This window comes from Pongo abelii, chromosome X, assembly GCF_028885655.2.
Source record: "Pongo abelii isolate AG06213 chromosome X, NHGRI_mPonAbe1-v2.0_pri, whole genome shotgun sequence".
Taxonomy (NCBI): domain Eukaryota; kingdom Metazoa; phylum Chordata; class Mammalia; order Primates; family Hominidae; genus Pongo; species Pongo abelii.
The window spans coordinates 8,830,989-8,849,006 of NC_072008.2; positions in this window are offsets into that span (position 1 = coordinate 8,830,989).

Consider the following 18,018-nt stretch of genomic DNA (forward strand, 5'->3'; position numbering starts at 1 on the left):
GCAAGCTGAATGATGGCAGATCAGCTTGTGCTCTTCTAAATCATCTAAATATCATCAGTGCCTTTGATTACAGCCTCATGCCCAGTGCTTAAAAAATCAAAGTTCGCTTTCAAGGAATGTCATTTAAAAACTGCTGATCATCTAAGCCTTGGAAGGTCAAGGACACTCTGATTTCCTTTATACTTACAAGTTTAATTTGATGTTTGCCAAAATAGACTTAGGTATAAATTTTACATCAAGATGCTAAGCAGAGCCCCACACAAAATATTTATAAGTGGGATTTGTTAAATATAAGATTATTTTTATGACTGGGACATTAGAGATGCAACCATCAATGAATTAAAAAAAATAAATTTTAACAACTTTCTCTAGCATCAAGTTGAAACTCAAGTCTCAATAGAGCAAGTTTCAGGAACAGCTGGGATTTCAGGAAGTTTCAGGAACAGCAGCTCAGATCCTCTTCTTAAAAGGGGATTCCCTCTTGACATGAAGCCAGCAACTCACTCTGCATGCAGAACGTGCAACATATCTCCATGCCGGGGAGAGAAGGATGTGACGTCATTCATTCACTCATTCAGTCATTCCCTTATTCATGTATCTAATAGCTGTCAAGACTCCTAGTATGTGTTGGGCGTTGCACTACATGCTAAGTATATAGAATCTCTTTTCTAAACTCAAAAACTTGTAAGTAGGTGGTAGTAGTGGTCAGTGTAAAATACATTTGTGAAAGGAAGAAATTACAGTGGCAAGGCCTATAATAGATGGCAAGTGATGTAGGATCCATAAGGAAGAAGGACAAATTATTTATTTATAGTATAGATAGGGAAGACTTTACAACAGGAGAAATTATCTGAGATTAGTTTGGAAGGATAAGAACAAAAAGGTACTCCAGTAGAAAATGGGGACAAAAAGTAGAAAAATGGGGCACTTTAGTCTGGGAGTCATCAAAGGTGGGGTATACTTGGAAAGAGTAAATTTTTTGTAGAACTATAAGAGATTTCAGGGTCTGTATGAGTTATAGTTTTAGGAGATAAAGTTGAAGATATTTGGGTAAAATATCTTGGGGTATATTATAAGCCAAGAGATAATATAGGTTTTATTTTTGCAGGTCAGTGGTTCTCAATCAGGCACAACTTTGGGCCCCTCCCTGGGATATTTGGCAAGGTCTAGTTTTTGCTGTTACAACTGGGGAGGGGGGCAGGCTACTGGCATCTGGCAGGTGGAGACCAGGGATCCACTAAGCATCCTACACTGTACAAAGTCTCTACAGCAAAGACTCTGTCCCAAATGTCGACAGTGCTAGGGTGAGCAACCTTGCTCTAGATAATGGAGATTAACTGAAAGATTTTACACATGGAGAGAAGTAAAGAGGTAGTTTCTAGGAAGGTGATGCGACATCTTCTAGGAGGTTTGCCACATCACGATGGTCATCACAACGCTGAGAGGCAATAAGACAAACAATATTCATCTGCAGGGAGAAAGATCAACTAACTTCTTGAACATCTGCTCTGTGCTGGATATTCAATGTGTTATATCCATTCCCCTCATGATATTGGCAACTGCTACTTTCTGCAGCAGTGGGGACCATCAGATGAAACAGGATGAGACTAGAGGCTGGGAGACTAGAGGCTGGGAGACCATATAGATCAAAATTCACTCTCACATGCAAACAGTGGAGGTCTGGACTGTAGCAGTGTCTGTGGAGGTGGAGATCTGAGAGCAAAGAGGAAGGTCAAATCAAAAGGAGTTTTTAACCAATTACATGTGAGAAGGATTTAGCCACCAAATGGAAGGTTTACAGAATGACTTCGAGGTGGCTGGTTTGGAAGAGTGGGTAGCTGGAGAGACTGTAAAAGGAAGTCTTGGAGGGCAGGTATAGGGCTACCCACAGTTGTGACCTTTGAGGTGCCCATGGGAGGTTCAGATGTAGATGCCTGGTAAGCAAAGGGAAAAATAAGTCTCCAGTTGTAAAGAGACCTCAAACAGAGATGTGTTTAAGAGTTTGCAACATCACAATGGTCATCAAAACACTGGGTGTCATTAAGAGAAACAATACTTGCCTGCAGGAAGAAAGATCAACTAATTTATTGAGCATCTACTCTGCGCTGGACAGTCAATATGTTATCATCTCAGTCTCCCCATGATATTGGCAAGGAGACTGAATGCAGACAGGCCCAGGAAGGCGCTCAAAGTCAGGCAGCCAGTCAGAGGCAGAGCCAAGCTTGGAACCGTGTCTCACCAAAACCAATCCCCATCCATTCATTCTTTCAATAATATTTATAAAGTGAATTGCTGCGTGGAGAGGAGAAGCCACAGAACAGGTTGAGAAAGAAGACCCTGAGATAGGAAAAGAAAAAGTGAATGATGTCATCAAGTCCAAAGGAAGGAAGAACTTCAAGTAATAGTTTCAGTTATCCATTGTAAAAAGACTCAGAGTCAGACCACAGGATGTTTCTGCCATAAATTGCTATCCAAATGATATCAAGTCATGCACACACACACAGAGTTTATATCAGAATTAGAATGTGTACACTGAATTAGACACTGAGCATCATCAGGGTCTTGCTGGAGTACAAGGAGCAAAAGACAAACATTAATTTGTAGAAAAGTAATTAGAGTTTGAGAAAGTAGAGCCAGGAAGAACAGAAGGAAGGTAGGGTGGTTGCTAAAGGGAAAATATTTTACAGATGAAGATTTGGACTTGAGCATAGATGTAGGCTGAAGGACTTGAGTGGAAACACCAAAGTTTGAGTATGTAGGAGAGAGGGTCTAAATGAGAGAATGAAGGAGTTGGCCTTGGAGTGGAGAAGGGTCCACTGTTCCTCTAAAATAGTGGTCTTCAATCTTGTTGGGCCCATCGACTCTCTTGAGAATCTCGTGAACGTTTTAGATGTCTCTCCAGAAAAACAACTGTAAACATTCTCAAAACTGGGTATGATCTTAGGGAGTGCTTGCTAAAATCTCCTAAGCTTAAAATTTAACAGGCTTTCCTTGAGAGTGAAGAGGTGCTATTAATGTTATTATAGAGGACAACAGGCTCCATCTAAGCTTCAAGCAATCCCAGACTGGTGAATTGTAAGTGGCTAGAGAATGCGATGAGCTGGATTTCCTCTGTGCTGGCATTGATTATCAATTTATTTTTATTGATTATTATTATTAATCAATTTATAATTGATTTGATATTAATTTGGTATTAATAATTATCAATAATAAATAGTATCATAATAGATAATCTATAATTATTGATTGTGATTAATAATCAATAATTATTATTGATTATTATTGACTGAATCACAGTAAGAGTTCCCCTGAAGTTCCCCTGAAAAGAGCAGTTTGCGTTTGTTAGGAAAGAGGTGCTCTGGAAATTGATTTCTTCAAACAATTGGCCCCTGTGAAATCCTTGCAATATCCTTGTATAAACCCAGGGTTATGTGAATGAGATCTGAAAGCCATTGATGTGGAAATTCCTAATGTAGAAAAGGTATCAGAAATGTTTCTGGAAATGTTTACACCTGGAATAGCAATTTGGTATATCCCGGGGGAAGTATCCAGAGTGAGGAAATCAACAGGAGCCCAAAGTTTTGCATTCTATTTATTGAGTAAAAATGTATAGATTGCTAGCCACATGACAAGACCTGCTCCAAGTGCTTTATGAATGAATTCATTAAATCCTCATCATAAGTCTACTAGGTAGGTACTGCCGTTATCCCCATTTTACAGAGAGGGCTATAGAGGCACAGTGAGATAGCAGGGTTGATCTTGGTTTGGGTCAGAGAGTAGATTTGGAACCAGGCTGTTTCCAGAGTCTGGCCTCCCACTTCTACTCTATATTGAGAAAGTTTACATATTATAATATGTTCACATATTCACTCAGTCAACTCTTCTTATAAGCTTTTAAATATCATACTTGTTTAATCACATGTATTCTTTAGTATTGTAAAGGTAACTATCTATCCTCTGACAAGGACTGTAGATGGGAAGAAATGCATCCAGGAATCTAATTAATCACACCAGGGCCCTATGGATACATTTAGGGTTATGGGAACAGTACCTCATCACTGCTTATAGGTTTTGAGAGCCTTCAATGAGCCACCTCTGAAGCCTTTTTAAAGATGGCTGGACGTGCTTAGGCAGAGGGTCCCTGATTTTTGTGCTAAAGCGCCTTCAAATGAAGGAGTTTCAGGTGAACAGAAATTATCAGGTGTTAAATGCTGCTACAACTCTGGAAACACCGCCTACTCCTGCCAGGTGACCAGAAACTCAATCACCTTCTCCGCTAACTGACCTCAAAGCAACTTTACCCATAATAGCGAAGAATACCAGCCAATACTTGCTGCTGAGTATTTCTTGTGGGCCAGGCTACACACACACGCACACACACACACACACACACACACACACACGCAGATGCAGTTGCAGGTACTCAGTTTGCACAGTGGTGCAGTAGTGCAGGGTCATAAAAATAAGCATGCCTGTTGAAGCCATCTGAAGCAAGCTTAATAATCAATGGGAAAATTATAATTTATCTGTGGCCTTTAAAATTTTTGCCAAAATATTGTAAATTCTCATATTGTAAGTTATAAATACATAAGGACATAAATGCATAAGTATGATCAAGTATTTTGATGGGTGCAAGGTTTCCTTGGGGAGTGATGAAAATGTTCTGCTTGATGTCTTTTTATTATATAACTTTTGCTACAGAGAGAGCATCTTTTCTATGCCTTAGCAGATTGTCACATTCTTTTCTGTTTGATTCGCCTTCGAAATTGTATCCTTTGTGCTGAAATATCAGGATATATTTGAGAGTTTCTTTAGTGTGAGAGTTTTTGCCAGCATCGCTTCCTCTGGGACATCTCGATCCTTTTCCCCAGAGCCACCTCATTTCTGTTGACAGGTTTGGCCTCACCACTTTTCTGTGGCTGCATACCTAGAGTTTCTCAAATGATGGCAATACTCCCACAGTCAGCTATTTCTTCAACGACTCCTTTATGTTTGATTCTAGCTTCACCACTCTTCATTTCTTTGCTTTGTTAGCCAAATCCCTCTGTTGAAAACCTGCTTTGTTAAATGTTGTGTGTGTGTTTTTCATGGGAGATAAGGAGGCAACACAACCACATGCTTTGCTGTCTTTGCACAAACGGATATGTGATCATGATGCACATCGTTTTTAATGCAGTGATGTGTGGATGGAAGAGCTAGCAGCAAAGTTTGTATTGTATGGAATTCCTCACAGTTAACATAACATGGTAACTGAAACTTGAACTGTGCTGTAAGGAGACTGATGTTATTTGACTAAACTGGGGTAACTGAAATTCAGGAGTGTTAGAATCTTACTAATTAAGGACTGCTTCTGTGTGTTTATGTGTGTATGCAAAATCATTAATTTATCTTGCACATTGCAAGCTCTATTATTAAAACTAATTTACATAAGGGAAACGGAGGCACAGGCTGATAAAGGACGCACAGCTAACAAGGAATGGGGCTGGGATTTGTGTCCAGGTGGTCAGCTCTGGAATCCAAGTACTTAACCTCTCCAACACACTGCATTTTTTTTTTTTTTTGAGACAGATTCTCCCTTTGTCACCCAGACTGGAGTGCAGTGGTGCAATGTCAGCTCACTGCAACCTCCGCCTCCCGGTTTCAAGAGATTCTCGTGCCTCAGCCTCCAGAGTAGCTGGGATTACAGGTGCCCACTACCACACCCGGCTAATTTTTGTATTTTTAGTAGAGACAAGATTTCAGCATGTTGTTCAGGCTGGTCTCGAACTCCTGACCTCAAGTGATCCACCTGCGTTGGCCTCCCAAAGTGCTGGGATTACAGGCTTGAACCACCGCACCCTGCCCACACTGCATTCCTCAGTTGGCCCAGTATAATTTACATTTTTTAATGTAAAAAATCTATTTTCTTAAATACTTGGATGATAAAATCTGTTTTTTCCCTCCTTAATATTTCTTGGAGAATGGCCTGGTAAGAAACTGTGTTGGACACGCAGGGTTAGGAACACTAAAGATTAGAAAGGGGAGAACAAAAACTAGATAAGGCTAGTTATACAGCAAAAGTGTGCATGAACTAGTGTAGCTGCAACATAGCTCTTCGTTTTACTTTGTGGCAATTTCAGCATACACCTATATCTATTGTTTTTCCTTCCATGGGTATCTGCTGTTCAGACACCTTCAACAAATATTTATTCAGCTCTTACTCGATGCCAGGTTCTATGTTAATCTCCTGCCTTTAGACCATGGGTCCTTTCCTTGTTTTGCCTCAGTGTGTGTAATATTTAATCAATCTAGGTTACAGCATAATTCTTTTCCAATAAGGAGCCAGCTACTTTAAAGAAAGAGGAAAGAAACACGAAATGCGACTTAGTAATCAAGGACAGGTTTATTTTAGAGAAATAAACTTGAGAGGGTCTTCTGGCCAATTTTGGTCAGGAGCCTTCTCTCTTACAGACTGGGGATATTTAAGGGCTTTGGAAGGAGGGGCTTCTCGTAGTTCTGGAATGTTTCTATGTGAGGGAAACTTAATTGCGGGGTTAGAATGTCTCTGGTTGGAGGGGAGGCTGTCTCGGGGTTGGCATGTTTCTGGTTGGAGAGGGGTTTATCTTAGGGTTGGAATGTTTCTGGTTATGCTGACATTAGCTATTAGGCTGATGTTTTAGGGCTGGATTTAGGTGGTTTTTTAATCAAGGGGAACTTAGAATGGCGGTGTTTGTTCAAGATGGAGATGCTCCCGCTCTGTCAACTACTGTCTGCACAAATCTGTTGCTTCGAAGGGTTGGTATTAGTAAACACAGTGGCATGCATTTATAAAAGTGGGTTTTCAGTTCTTCATATCAAGTTTACCTGTCATCTTTGGCATATGTCCCTAGAGCTCTGCTACCCTATAAAATATACACATTATAAATGTCAATCATAAATAGTTTTGGCAGATGAAACACAAGACATCCCATTAAATTTGAATTTTCTTCCATTAGACATACTTGTACTAAAAACTTATCTGTTGTTTATCTGAAATTCAGCTGTAACGATAGGCATCCTGTATTTTTATTTGCTAAAAGTTTGGCAGTGCTAACCATATATGAACATTGTACATGTCCATAAAAGAGCAAGCGTTTGATGAGAATGCATTAATATTTGTTTACATTCGTGAATAATATAACAAAATACAAATAGGATACAAGTCAATAAGCAACTCATTTTCACTCAAGGAACATGTAGGTGGAAAATTCCCTTAATCAAAGCAAACCTTTGATCAGTTGCAAAATAAAAGACTCACTCTCATATGCCAGACATGTGTTAATGTGCATAGCATGGGAGGTATATTAGACTCAGAAACATCCTCTAAAACCATAACTGTAGTATCTGAAATCTCCCACAAATAATGAATGCAAGTCGGCACAGACTAACCCAACAACAGCAAGTTGGGTAACATACATTATGTGATAATCTAAGGCACTGTTCAGCAAACGTTTTCTGTAAAGAGAAAGATAGCAAACATTTTCACCTGTGCAGACATACAGCCTATCACATCTACCCAACTCAGCCACTGTAGCTCGAGAACAGGCATAGACACAGACACCCACAGTGGAATGTGTGTGCCAGTGTCCCAATAAAACTTTATTTACAGAAACAGGAAGTGGGCCAGAATTGTCCCACAGGCTCTAGTTTGCAAGCCCTACCTAAAAGGAGTTTGTTGGTACCTTCTTACTCTGTTGATAAGCTTTTTTTTTCTCTCAAAGGAAGAAACAGTTGTAAGAATTATTAAATGCTATCAATCTCCTGTCATAGAATAACTAGGAAACTGAAAAGGCTTAGGTGTGTGAGTGAGATTATAAAAATTCAAACTATTCTAAGAGCAGTTAAGGGCAGATAGTTATGAATGAAATCAACTAGATTTTTAAATAACATCTAAATTGTGAGGGTCAAAAAGATGAAGAGGTCTGCTTATGTGGTGGACTAACCACATATATGATTTCCTGTCCTTTTCGAAGTTCACAATAATGACATTAAATCAATGTATTAATGCATAGGAACAAACAGAATGGGGAAGACAGGAGCAGAGGAAATTTCGCAAATTTTGGAAACTGGAAAGTGTATATAAAAGCACTACCTGGTTTGGAAACTAAGTATAATTAAAATGTGGGCTCTGTACACAGGCTCTGTCCTGTTTTGGGGGAGGGGTATAGTCGGAAATGAGAATTTTGGGCCCTGACTGAGAGTTTTTGAATTGAGATACGCTACAGAATATGAGCAGTGAGCCTGATGGTGAGTTTGCTTCACCAATCTCAACCTCAGCTTTTCCGTCATCCTCAATCATCTCACCAGAGTCCAGTAATAAAGCAAAAAGAGCTATATGAAGAAATGTCGAACTAGAAAAGTCATTTTCCTTATGGATTGCAATGTAAATAATTCTTTCCAGGTCTCAACATACAGTCCAATGGTGTCATTTATTGGGAAGAAGAATACCTTTAGCCATATAATAATAAAAACCAAGCACCTTCAAGCCCTGAACTAGTATGGGTTAATAATCCTGATTTGATCAAATGCAACTGATGATGTTTGGATCTACCAGATCTTCATGTTACTTTGGATTAAAACATGCAGAATAAAAATATTCTAGATGATTTCTTTTAGATTTCATGTGTTGTTCAATACCAATGGAAACCTAATTTACCAAAACACATAATACTATATATACTTAAATTATAGTCAATCCTATGTTATTTCATCTTATAAAATGTTTAATATTCTCCCATTAGTAGCACATAAAATTATATGGGCTACTGAGCTGATTAACTTTTAGTTTTGTATTCTTTTTTTTTTTATGCAACAAAGAGGAAAAGTAAGATCATAATGCCTAACAGAATTAGTGGAGTTAAGTCTGAATTATTATAGATGGTCCTTAATTAATTATTCTCAAAAGCCTAACATCAACACCCATATTTACCAAAATAATATTATGCCATTTATCATATTCCCAGCTTAATAAGGACTTGTGGTTTTATACATCACACTACAATACTGCAAATTTAAAAATGCGGAAAAACATACAGATTTATTCTTGTTTATATAGCCTATAATAAAAAGTGGATAGATTCATTTTATTAGCTCTTGATTGCTTTTGGTAATCAGTCTTATAAAAATGTCTATTGTAATCTATTTCTCAGTAGGTCTTATCATGTTTTATGAAAGGCATAGTGGCTCATTTATTTGAATTGAACTATTTAGCCTGACTGTTTTGACAAAAGGAGGTCTGATATGGTTAAGTACTTTGTTTTGTTTTTGTTTTTGTTTTGTCACTCTATCATCCAGGTTGGAGTTCAGTGGTGCTATCATAGCTCACTGCAGCCTCGACCTCCCAGGCTCAGTCAATTCTCCCACCTCAGCCTCCTGAGAAGCTGGGACTACAGCACCACCAAGCCTGGCTCACTTCTTAATTTAAATTTTTGTGTGTGTGTGGAGACAGGATCTCACTGTGTTGCTCAGGCTGATCTCGAACTCCTGGCAGCAAGGATTTCTCTCCCCTTGGCCTCCCAAAGTACAAAGATTAAAGGCGTGAGCCATGCCTGGCCTGAGTACTTTGAAAAGAGGACTGATTTGCTAATTGAAAAGAGGACTAACTTGAAATTTCCCATATATTGGAAAGCCTTGCACATAGATCTAAGATTTTGACAAAAACATGCATAAAGTAGATTTTTATTTTAAAAAATGTCGTCTTGGGAAAGGCTTATTATAATTCAACAATATTACAATTGTTCTCAACCCTGTGTTTATTGGAATAAAAAAATCCCTCTATGGGAAAGATTAACATGTAAAATTAAGTCATAGTGATGAGTAATAAATCCCTTTGAAATTCAGTGTTTCCAAATCTTTGTGTTCTCAAAATTGAAGGAATGGTCAGTAGTGGTTCTCAGGAGGAGGGGGATTGTTCAGGGAAGATTTGGCAGTGTGGAGGTACTTTTGGTCACCACAACTAGGAATATACTACTGACATCTAGTGGTAGAAGCCAGGAATGCAGCAAAACATCCTACAATGAATACACAGGACAGTCCTCCCTCCCCCCAGGAATTATCCAGCCCCCAATATCAATAGTGCCAAAGTTGAGAGACCATTATATATGAATACGTAAATAAATAATAACAGAAAAATGGAGGAAACCTCCACTGATCCCATTAAGAGATTCATGTCAATGAATTTTATTGAACAATGATCAATGTTTATGTTTTAATCATATATAATTATATTTTAAATGCTGTATCTTTATGTTGTTTTGATTAACTATGTGATAATAATAAATGTATTAATAACACAAGCTACAGGAAAGTTTTTAAACTCTTAGAGTCTTGTGGTTTCAAGAATTTTTGAAAAGTAAATATTTACAATATGATGCAGTTTTGTTTTAGGTAAGTAAAATAAGTTATCAATAAAAGATTTTCAAACATTCAAATAATATGACTTTAAGATAAAATTGTCTGAGGAGAGTGGAATAGAAATTAAACTTCAAGGAAGAAAACAAATGATTGAAAATTCTCCCCTGTTAAAGAAGAGCATTTTTAGGGATTTTAATTAACTATAACAGGTATCAAACTGTTATGATAATTAGCTTACATTGGAAAGGTTTAAAAGCATGACATTGCAGCTCTGTCTTTAAATATTTATATTTACAATATGCTAGAAATTTCATTCTTTCCATCTAGTTAAAATTATGATGTAAAATTGTAGATGTAACGAAAATGTGCCCGGAGATGCACAGGTTGGCAAGATTCTTTTAGAGAGTATTCAGGTAAAAATGTTTGAATACCGCTGTTGTACAGAGCTGATCCAATCACCTAAAATCGAACTCTCAGGAAGTTAAGGTTCCCCCTTTAGCCATAGGGGCCTGCAGACACGTGGGTGATAAATCCCTTCCCTTTTGAAGGTCATAAGCCATAAGCCCCTTTCTGTCTCTTGTAGCCTAAAAGCATTTTGAACATCAACTTTACAAATCCAAATAGTCATTTATAATATTAAAAGCTTTTAAATAATAATTACAAAATTGTTGGGTTAACTGAATAACATTTTCATGCAATGAGATCAAAGCAAAAAGATTTTTGCATTGTCAGACTCAAAGAAGGATCCTTTTGTACGAAGAGAAATGATCCTATAACTGCTTTGTTGGATTCTTAATTTAAATATTCATTAAGTGAGTTTAACATATACAGTTCATAATCCTCTTCCTTTGAGAAAGAAAAGAGGTCATTTATCTGAGACTAAGAGCTTTCCCTACTTAACGAAACCCAAGGGCTAGAAATCTGAAGATTTATTTCAAATTTTCTTAAGGGCAGTTGAATAATGTATAAGATATACAACACCAGATGGCAGTATTTCCATGTTCTAGGGCATACACACACACACACACACACACACACACACACACAGACATATATATATCTATATACAAGTAGACAAAAAACGGTGTTTCTATAGTGACCAATATCGGGCAGGGAGACTTTAAAATCAGTATTGACAATAGGCACAGATATTTACATCAGAAATTTCTCTTTACACTTGAGATATGTGACTCATTTTTCCCATATAGTTCACTTAAAAACAGTTTACAATTATTATTTTTTTCTTATTTACTAAGGCAGCAACACATAGGTAGGTAATCCACATAAATATTGACAAACAATGAAAAGAAAAATGAGGGAAAAAATTACCGAAATTGCCAAACTAGCATATAATATCAGCAAATTATGGCTTAATTTAAAGGTTTTCTTTCTTTAAACAACAAACTATGTAGCTTTACCTGAGCCTAATATACTTACATGAAAGACTAATATATAGATAAGGAGATGTAGTCATATACAAATTACATGAAAAATGTACATACACGTTAAAGAGAGGAAAACAATTTTTCTTTTCATGTATATTCCATAATTGGTTGCAAAAATACAATTAGTTAACTTTTCAGAATTAACCTGAAAAAGTGTGTATCTGTGAATCCAGTGAGTTCTGTTACTTTGAAGTTGCATAAATTTTATAGGCTCTTAAAAAAAAAAAAAAAAACCAAAAAACCTCAATGTCTTATTCAATTGCTTCCTTTCTAAGAAAAGGAATTATTCACCCACCTGGTTCTCAGTACTAAAAGAGGAAACCAGCATGAAATTGCCTAATCTAGCACATATTAAGCATAATAGGTGTTTATTAAAACAATAATCATTGATTAGTTATTATTGCTTGTTAATTAGGATTATCTTTAAAATGAGGATGTGGTGTATGAATCACTCAAGAAGAAGCCCAACTCTAAGGAAATTAGGAATTTTCTAGCTCCCAAGCCCCCTCTTCCTATGCTTTGCTGCTCTGTCAGATGGAATATCAAGCCAATTACACCGTGGGTTTTTTTTGTGTGTTTTTTGGGGGTTTTTTTGCCAATTTTGTACCCACTATTACTCTCATCAAGATTAGATTTTATACATTACTATTAACTTAAAAGAAAAAGAAAGTTTTCTTTTAACACATATATATTGATGCCTGTTGTATCCCATTTAGTTTACAAGGAAAACATATACATTTTATTCCATTGTGCTCATTTGACAATCCAAAAACAGAGGATTCGACTAGGAAGTTTTGTGACTTAGGTCCCAGAGCAAATAAAGTGTAGTTTCTGGGGGTTTCAGCAAAGGTCTGTCTCTTCCCTTGGTCCATGCACTCAGTAATGCTCCAGGCTACCCTGGACAAATCTTTCCTTGTTAGAAGAAACACAAACATCAGCAGAGCAGAGACGTTTTGTAGAAGGCACACACCATGGCAGCAGTCAGGGGCCCTGAAAAAAAGCGACCATAATCCTATACACTCCCGCTCCTCGTCTGGGCTTCTCCATCCTACTCAGGCTTCAAACATGCATCTTTTCACTGTCCCTGGAGCATATTTTCAAATCATTTGGACAGATGGGTTGCTTAGGCTTTGAGTTCCCTATTTATTTGGGGTGTTCAGAATGGAGTATTGGTGTGGAATTTACAGGCACTGATTTCTTCTAGCCCTTGTCATCAGCATCATCATTGTCATCAGCATCATCATTGTCATCATCATCATCATCATCAAGATCTCAGATTAAGTGTTTCCTCCCTGTAAGTTTCTTCTCAATTTCTGACACTAACTCCAAAGATCATGCATGTGCCAGACTGCCCTGATGATGGTTGTACAGGGTTGATCCAATTCCCTTGAAATGGACTGTCAGGCAATTCAGGTTCCTGCTTTAGCCATAGGGGCCTTCAGACACATGGGTGATAAATCCCTTCCCTTTTGAAGGCCATAAGCCCTTTTCTGTCTCTTGTAGCTGAAAAGCATTTTGAACACCAACTTTACAAATGCAAATAGTCATTCATGATATTAAAAGCTTTTAAATAATAATTTCAAAATTATTGGGCTAACTGAATAACATTTTCATGCAATGAGATCAAAGCAAAAAAATTCTTGCAGTGTCAGACTTAAAGAAGGATCCTTTTGTATGAAAAGAAATGATCCTGTAACTGCTTTGTTGGATTCTTAATTCAAATATTCATTAATTGAATGTAACATATACAGTATTTAGAATCCTCTTCCTTTGAGAAACAAAAGAACATATTTATCTGAGACTAAGAGGTTTCTCTACTTAGCAAAACCCGGGGGCTAGAAATCTGAAGATTTATTCCAAATTTTCTCAACGGCAGTTGAATAATGTTTAAGATATATGACACCAGATGGCAGTATTTCCATGTTCTAGATCATACACACACACACACACACACACACACACACACACACACACACAAGTGTGTGCATATATATATATACTACTAGTATATATACATATATACTAGTAGTATATATGTATATATATACTAGTATATATATACATATATACTAGTATATGTATATGTATATATATACAAGTGTATATGTATATATATGTGTGTGTCTATATATACAAGTATATGTAGTATATATGTACATATATACTTGTATATGTTTATGTACATATATATACAAGTATCTATATACATATATACAAGTATATGTACATATACTTGTGTATATATACACACATATATATACTTGTGTATATATACACACATATATATACTTGTGTATATATACACACATATATATACTTGTGTATATATACACACATATATATACACAAGTATACACACATATATATACTTGTGTATATATATACACATATATACTTGTGTATATATATACACATATATATACTTGTGTATATATACACATATATATACTTGTGTATATATATACACATATATATACGTGTATATATATACACATATATATACTTGTGTATATATATACACATATATACTTGTGTATATATATACACATATATACTTGTGTGTGTATATATACACATATATACTTGTGTGTGTATATATACATATATATACTTGTGTATATACATACATATATACACTTGTGTGTATATACATACATATATACACTTGTGTGTATATACATACATATATACACTTGTGTGTATATATACATATATATACTTCTGTGTATATATATACATATATACTTGTGTGTATATATATACATATATATACTTGTGTGTATATATATACATATATACTTGTGTATATATATACACATATATGTACTTGTGTATATATATACACATATATGTACTTGTGTATTATATATACACATATATGTACTTGTGTATATATATACACATATATGTACTTGTGTATATATATACACATATATGTACTTGTGTATATATATATACACATATATGTACTTGTGTATATATATATACACATATATGTACTTGTGTATATATATATACACATATATGTACTTGTGTATATATATATACACATATATGTACTTGTGTATATATATACACATATATGTACTTGTGTATATATATATACACATATATGTACTTGTGTATATATATATACACATATATGTACTTGTGTATATATATATACACATATATGTACTTGTGTATATATATATACACATATATGTACTTGTGTATATATATACACATATATGTACTTGTGTATATATATACACATATATGTACTTGTGTATATATATATACACATATATGTACTTGTGTATATATATATACACATATATATGTGTATATATATACACATATATATACTTGTGTATATATATATATACATATATACAAGTAGACAAAAAACAGTGTTTCTATAGTGACCAATATTGGACAGGGAGACTTTAAAATCAGTATTGACAATGGCACAGATATTTACATCAGAAATTTCTCTTTGCACTTGAGATATGTGACTCATTTTTCCCATATAGTTCACTTAAAAAACAGTTCACAATTATTATTATTTTTCTTATTTACTGAAGCAGCAACACATAGGTAGGTAACCCATATAAATATTGACAAACAATGAAAAGAAAAAATGAGCAAAATTTGGCGAAATTGCCAAACTAGCATATAATATGAGAAAATTATGGCTCAATTTAAAGTCTTTCTTTATTTAAATAAAAAACTATGTAGCTTTACCTGAGCCTAATATACTTACATGAATGACTAATATATACATAAGGACATGTAGTCATATACATATTACATGAAAAACGTACATACACGTTTAAGAAAGGAAAACACATTTTCTTTTCATATATACTCCATAATTCGTTGCAAAAATACACTTAGTTAACTTTTCAGAATTAATCTGAAAAAGTTTGTATCTGTGAAGCCAGTGAGGTCTGTTACTTTGAAGTTGTAGAAGCTTTATAGGCTCTTTAAAAAACCCTCAGTGCCTCATTCAATTGCTTCTTTTCTAAGAAAAGGTATAATTTCACCCACTTGGTTCTCAGTAGTAAAAGAGGAAGCCAGCATGAAATTGCCTAATCTTGCACATACGAAGCATAGTAGGTGCTTATTAAAAAAAATCATTGATTAGTTATTATTGCTTGTTAATTAAGATTATCTTAAAATGAGGATGTGGTGTATGAATCATTCAAGAAGAAGCCCAACCCTAAGGAAATTAGGAACTTTCTAGCTCCCAAGTCCCCTCTTCCTATGCTTTGCTGCTCCGTCAGATGGAATATCAAGCCAATTACACCTTATTTTTTTTTGCCAATTTTGTACTGACTATTAGTCTTATCAAGATTAGATTTTATACATTACTATTAACTTAAATAAAAGAAAAAGAAAGTATTCTTTTAACACACATATATTGATGCCTGTTGTACCCCATTTAGTTTACTAAGCAAACATACACATTTTATTCCATTGTGCTTATCTGACAATCCAAAAACAGAGGATTGGACTACGAAGTTTTGTGACTTAAGTCCCAGAGAAAGCAAAGTGTAGATTCTGGGGGTTTCAGCAAAGGTCTGTCTCTTCCCTTGGTCCATGCTCTCAGTAATGTTCCAGGCTACCCTGGACAAATCTTTCCTTGTTGGAAGAAACACAAACACCAGCTGAGCAGAGAAGTTTTATAGAAAGCACACCCCACTGCAGCAGTCAGGGGCCCTAAAAAGATGAGACCATAATCCAATACATTCACTCTCCTCTTCTGGGCTTCTCCATCCTACACAGGCTTCAAACCTGCATCCTTTCACTGTCCCTGGAGCACATTCTCAATTCATTTGGAGAGATGGGTTGGTTAGGCTTTGAGTTCCCTATTTATTTGGGGTGTTCAGAATGGAGTATTGGCATGGAATTTACAGGCACTGATTTCTTCTAGTCTTTGTCATCACCATCATCACCATCACCATCATCATGGTCATCACCATCATCATCATCATCATCACCATCATCACCATTGTCATCATCCCATCATTACCATCATTATCACCATCATCATCATCACCATCACCATTATCATCGTCATCAGGATCTCAGACTAAGTGTTCCCTCCATGTAAGTTTCTTCCCAATTCCTGACACTAACTCCAAAGATCATGTGTGTCCCAGACTGCCCTGGTGATGGCGCTGCAGATATTTAAACCCCAAAACTGACCTTCAGCAGGCAGAGCCGGCTCCTCCAGCCTTTGGAACACATGGTATGTTCCTTTAAATGCAGACTTGTTTGCTGAGCTCCCACAAGGCAGATCTCAGCGGCACTCACCCAAATGCCATCTTAGACAAAGGGTCATATTTTATCCCTTTTATCAGACTCTCAAGGAGTCTAAAGGCAGTCAAATAAAGCCAAGCTGGCTGCTTCCAATCAATGACCCAGAATCCCAGCACTTCCTCACCCACGGCACTGTTGGGAGCTTCAGATAAAAAGCCCACATCACTGCCCTCTGCTGCTACTCGGTTCTTAGGTGATGTTTTGTGGTTTCCTGCACCTGAGATAGTTTTGGTGTCCTAGTTAGTGTGTGGATTTTTGGATGAGCACATATAGAGCACATGCTCGTGAGTACACACAGCCTATAATGACTGAGTTCTGAGATTGTTCTGCAGAGACCAGAGGGCCCAGCCAGTCCTTTTTGCTTCTGCTATTGAGAACTTCAGGAACTGCTTGCAGGACTGAGTGGAGAACTGATGGCCTCTCTGAGACCCTAATTCTGGACAAGGCATCATGTACTGACCACAAGGAAGCTCTGGCCCTGGGCTGCAGGCAATGGATGTCTCCTCCAGACTTCTCTCTCCTTCCTATTTGACTTCTGTAGCTTTCAGTTACTTTTGCTATTTTCCCTTGGCCACTTCCCATTCTCTTTATTTAAGTACATCTTAAAGGATTTATTGAAATCAATACAGTGTCAATGTATATACAATAAGAGAGTAAAAATATTTGGGGCGGACTGTAATCTCCTGACACCATTTTATTTGACTTCGTTAGCATGATACCAGCAACCTGGCATTTGACAGCCTCCTTTAGAATGAATCACCTAAACACTTGTCAAACATTGACCTGAAAGTTGCCCAAACATTTGTCTAAACATTGCCAAATATTAGATTACGTGACAGGGGTCTCTGTTTCCCTTCCGAATTGTGCCATTAAACTGCCATTTGAACTGGAAAGT